Here is a 5270-nt window from a genome sequence, read left to right on the forward strand (position 1 = left end):
TCAGCAACATATCTTTAACGGGAGGATTGGGGAAATCTCATAAGAATTATACCAATGCTAAGTGGTAGCTAGTATCCAGTCATATCCAGAGAGAGGAAATAGGGGGCTCAGGGAGGCCAAGTGCCTCACCTAAATTCATTCATCTCAGTAGTGGTGTTCATGTGAGGTCTGCTTGACCCTGAGTCTGTGTTCTTTCTTCCATGCCTCTTACCCCTTCCAGAAAACTAGAAGAACATAAGAAGGCCTTGGATAACCATATAAGGCACTCTGCAGATGTAAGCTACTGTGTTATCACTTTTCTGAGGCTCCAGTGCTACCCTACACATGCAGAAGTGCTCCCAATGAATATGCTTGGGGTGACATGTCTAAGGATGTACCCTGGGAAGGGAACTCACAGGCCCTGGAAAGCAAGGATTGCACATTACTATCGAGGAGCGGGCTTAGTGAGCACATGGGAACTGCCGTGTTGGTGTCGGGAGGCTGGTGCTGGCTCTGGGATCTTGAGCATATTTCTTTCAGGTTCTCCATCTCAATACGAGAGGTTGTGGGGGATGACTTTGAGGTTCCTCCCTTTAATAAGGGGTTCTCATATGGTATCAGACCTCTCCCCTGAGATGAACATGTTCACATTCAGAAGCGCATGTCAGTTTATCTTATTTTATAGAGGACGGTATTTTTCATACTACATGGTAACTGGGTAATTAATTTGTTATGGCATCTTTCCTCTGATACACTCTAGGTAGAACCCTCGTTGCTTTCACGGCAGACATTTTACTATCTATGGACTTCAAAATGCAGAACAATCAGGGTGGTGTCCATCAGGGGGAAAAACAAAGACAAGCTTGGAGAGAGCCGTGTGGTTGGCAGGCACTGCAGGCTCCAGAGGACAGCAGTTAGAGAAGGCAGACTGGGGAAGTGGCACAAGCTGGTGCCCTGCAGCTGGGTCTGGTCTGGCCCACACAGTGTTTTAGAGAAATTCAAAATAATGACTAAAATTGAAAATCAGGATGTTTCACATTAAAAGTCAGTATTTTGGGCTTCTGTTGAAAAGTGAAAAAGATTCTGTTGAAAAACGGGAAGAGGCTACATTGAGCCTGAATTCCCACTTGGCCACCTTTGGCCAGATTTCACTTCCTGGCAGGCACACATTGCCAGTCCATCCAAGGGCCTGTTCCACCTGCTTCCCTCATCCCTGTCACCTGCATCTGTGGGCACTGTGTCAGCCATGTGGGGACTAAGTTGCACTCAACAAACCTCAGGTAATTAAAGTTCCCAAATGTGACATTGCAATCTAACCCCGTCTTAATTATGCCAGAAATGGGCTGCTAAAAGATGCGAGATTTTGTACATATTGATGGATCCTATTTTCCAGAGCTGGCCAGGAGAGCAGACCTTCTATGCGGGGATCCCTTGTTCCATGCAAGACACTGTTCTAAGTATTTTAACTGCCACAACGATCTCATGCATAAGGTAGCTAGTAATACCCCCATCTCATGCATGGAAAAACGGAGGCGCAGAAAGGTGAAGCAACTTGCTCTGTGTCACACAGCCAGGAAATGGCAGGACTGGGATGGGAACCCGGGCAGTTAGACTCCAGGGAGCACACTCCCAACCACCTGCTATAGCACCTGACCACGCCAGGCTCCTCTGAGTCTGTCTTCTCATCTGTGAGAGGCCCACCAGGCATCCCTGCCTCACATGGCACAAATGAGATCATGTGTGTGAAAGCACTTGGTAAATTGCAATGTGCTCTATAAATGTTAGTTATTTCTAGTAATTACTATAACCTTCAGGTCAGAATTCAAGCCAGAATCCTGTGGTTGAGGAACCCTGCTTGCCAGTGTCTCCCCAGCTATGGCTCTGTGGCTGGCAGATGGGGAGGGGGTGTCGCTAACACTGATTCCTGAAATTCCAACATGGTGTGAGGAAGGAATCAATTAGAGGCTAAACTGCAGAGTGGTAGCTGAGATGCAGGGCCCATTTTCAAAGGCACGAGGATGACTTTATTTCAAACTCCTTCCTCCCGTCATGGATTTAGGCCTACCCACAGTCACTGTTCCTTGTTGGGAGGTTCGGGTTTGCCTACTGCCAGGGAGAACAGGAGGGTTTACACACGAGCCAGTTCTCAGGGCATCCGTGTACAGGCGTGCAGTTTGTGAACTGCACACAGATCTTGACCAAGGGAGTAAGTGCATGCTGAAATCCAGCTCACACTCTGTTTGCAAGTTGTGTATTCTGGTGTGGGCCACACCTGTGGGAGGAAGCAGAATCTATTTCTTTGTACAAAGGTGCCATCTGAGTGCTTCTGGTGTGTCTATCCAATTGGTTTGCCTAGAGGGGGTGCCATTTTCAGTTCATATGAGGCCCCATGTGGGCTAACGGGGCCCCTTCTTTTCTAACCTGAAGAGACAGATGACAGGTTCTTTTGCTGCCTAGGGACTCAAGCCTTACTTCCAGCTCCAATATCCTCAGTCGGCTCATGGATGCCTTCCCTGGCAAGTTCATGGTCCTTTGTCTAAAGTCTGCTCCCCTACGACCATGTTACCCTGAACACGCCCGATCTCATTTGATCTCAGAAGCTAAGCAGGGTCAGGCCTGGTTAGTACTTGGATGGGAGACTACTTAGGAATACCAGGTGCTGTAGGCTTAAAAATAAATAAATTAAAAAAATAAATAAATAAATCAAATCTCGATTGGAGGGAATTTAAAAATCCTCTCCTCCTTCTGAGACCCCTCTTAGAGGCACATCTTTTGCTTTTTTGTTGACTTTAGCTTAAATGTGACAAGCTCGAGATGTGAGAATGGGTAGGTTCCTCTATTTCTAACTTGCTGCTTTCTGTATCCTCTCCAGTAATACATGCCTTCATTCCCATCAGCCTGGCTCCCTTCCTTTGCTCAGCAGGTGGTTTTGGGGAACCAACTTGGTTGTACCTGAAACTTGCCACAGCTCTGGCTGGATTTGAAGCCCCCAAGATTGAGCTGACCTGAGTCAGAGACTCAGCATCCCTTTCCCCCTCCTTTCAGACCTAAGCTGGTTGAGGATCCCAAGGCCCATGGTCCTCCTAAGGGTGCCCTATTCCATCCTGTTGGAAGCTTGAGGAAGCCCCCTTGAGATGTGATGACCCCACTCTTCAGTCCAGGGTGTCCCGTGCCAGTCATTGGAACAGAAAGTCAAGCTTGGTTGGCTCTAACACCTCTTACGCCCTCCCCTTACCCACAGAGGTAGACATGAAGGGAACTTATTATCCCTGTTAATATCTGGTCTGAGAAGTGACAGGACGTATCAGAGGGCCAACCCAGAGGGGAAGCCAAAAAACCTACAGCCCAGCGCCCCTCCTCTCAGAGTTTTTGGAGGGGTCACTCCAGTGCTTCAGGCTGCAGCTGGGCTCCCTCTGGTGACATCAGTAGTCCAGGGTTGTGCAAGTCTCAGAGTCTTCTGCCCACACATCCATGCCCCACCCAGCCTGGCCGGGCCTTGACTCATTCCTATGTGATTGGGCAACCAGGTTTTGGAGATTGACCTTGGTAAGAGGAGCAGTGAGGTGGCTTGGGGCTAACTGGGAGCAGCATCTGCCACGTGTTCATGCTGGTCTCACCCGAGGTGAGTGTTTGCATGAAGTAGGAGACAATGGACTGTGCTGTCTTTTCCTCTTACTCCCCTAATGCGTCCCCCTCTCCCCCTTTCTAGAACCAAGGGCTCATCTGCTGCTGCCACTCAATCCCCAGTGACCAGAGCTTCTACCCAGGTGTCTCTACCAAGTGCAGAAGACGATATGCTCAATTCTCCTCTTCTTGGTTTGCTCACTAGTCCCCACTCATCTATTGGCTCCACCTCTCCATGAGCCCCTGCCCTGTATGCACCACATACCTCCTAGTGTTCCCACCTCTCTGCACCGCTCTCTAGACACTCTCCCTTCTCTTGTACCCTCCTCATTGGTCAGGGCTCACCTCTCCCCACATCTTCTGCAAGCCCCACCCTCTGTGCGCACACACTCCTTTTTTGGTGTCCTGTTTTATTTACTCAGGAGCTGTTAGGTTGGAAAGACACTGATCAACTAGATTCTACCTGGGGAAGAATTGTTGTATGTTGCCATCTTTCCAGTAGCATCTGCATCCCCTGACTGCAAGAAAAACTAAAAGAGCTCTACAACGGCAGGATCTCAGATATCAGCGATAGGCCAGTGGGGGGAAATTGCAATTGGAGAAGTCAGAGACTCAGTATCCCTTTCCCCCTCCTTTCAGACCCAAGCTGGTTGGGGATCCCAAGGCCCATGGTCCTCCTAAGGGTCCCTTATTCCATCCTGCTGGAAGCTTGAGGAATCCGCCTTGAGATGTGATGACCCCACTCACTGCCAAATGATGCATTGCAGCCAGAGAATTACCCAGATTGCCTAGAAGTGGTCCTTTGTCCCCTACACTTGGTTCTATCTCTCCAGGCTTCTAAAACCCTGAGGCTGACAATACACATGTTGGAACAGGGTCCTATTGAAATATTGGCCCATGTGTAAGTTTGAGGTAAAATTTTCAACATATTTCCCCTATTTGTTAAAATTGGTGTATCTCCAACTCTGCCTTTTCATTCAGATGCAATCAATCTGATTGTTTAATAGGTTGTGGGTGAGAAAGAGGAAAGAAAGGGAAAAGCAACAACTTTCTGTTAAAGCATAATAATATTTTAACTTAAACTCACTGAGAAAGGGCTAGAAAACACTTTATATGAGTGCTTATACAAACGTCCCAGAGAATCTGGACAAATTCTTATAAATGAATTTGATTATTACTCTGCAGTGAGCTGTGCATGCAACACAGCTGCAGAGAAACTGGGAATGTGGCCCTGGAATGGCTGGTATATGCCAATGATCTGAACACATGTACCTAACTGCATTATAATAGAAACACTCAAAGGTGGCTAGTATGTAATTTTTACAACTGTTCTGCTTCTGTTTCACTTGGGGAAAAATTGGGATTTCGCCAAAGGATGACTTATACTGTGAGATTCCTGAATGGGATGTGAATGTGGAACTATAGCTGGGCTGCCCGAGGGCAGTAAGAGGCCCAGCATCTGCATGCAGCAGCGCCAGTGAATCCTCACCCAGGATTTCAGCTCGGCCTGTGAGGCACACTGTCAGTTTAGATTTTTGTCAACATTTGTGATCTGGTGCCTAGTAAAGTCAGAGAAGACCATGAAAGACACATATGAGTCTGGAAATTACCAGCTTAAACTGTTGGGACTGCTGTTGCCTAATTTCAGTGCCCAATGTATTTTCTGG

The 5270-nt window shown here is 47.7% G+C and overlaps 1 pseudogene; it reads left to right on the forward strand.

Moving 5' to 3' along the window:
* Positions 1-2528: 2528 nt before the first annotated feature.
* LOC120594747 (uncharacterized) lies at positions 2529-2647 on the forward strand (annotated as a pseudogene).
* The last annotated feature ends 2623 nt before the right edge of the window (positions 2648-5270 follow it).

The sequence above is a fragment of the Pteropus medius genome, unplaced genomic scaffold (genome assembly GCF_902729225.1).
Source record: "Pteropus medius unplaced genomic scaffold, Ma_sr-lr_union100, whole genome shotgun sequence".
Classification (NCBI taxonomy): domain Eukaryota; kingdom Metazoa; phylum Chordata; class Mammalia; order Chiroptera; family Pteropodidae; genus Pteropus; species Pteropus medius.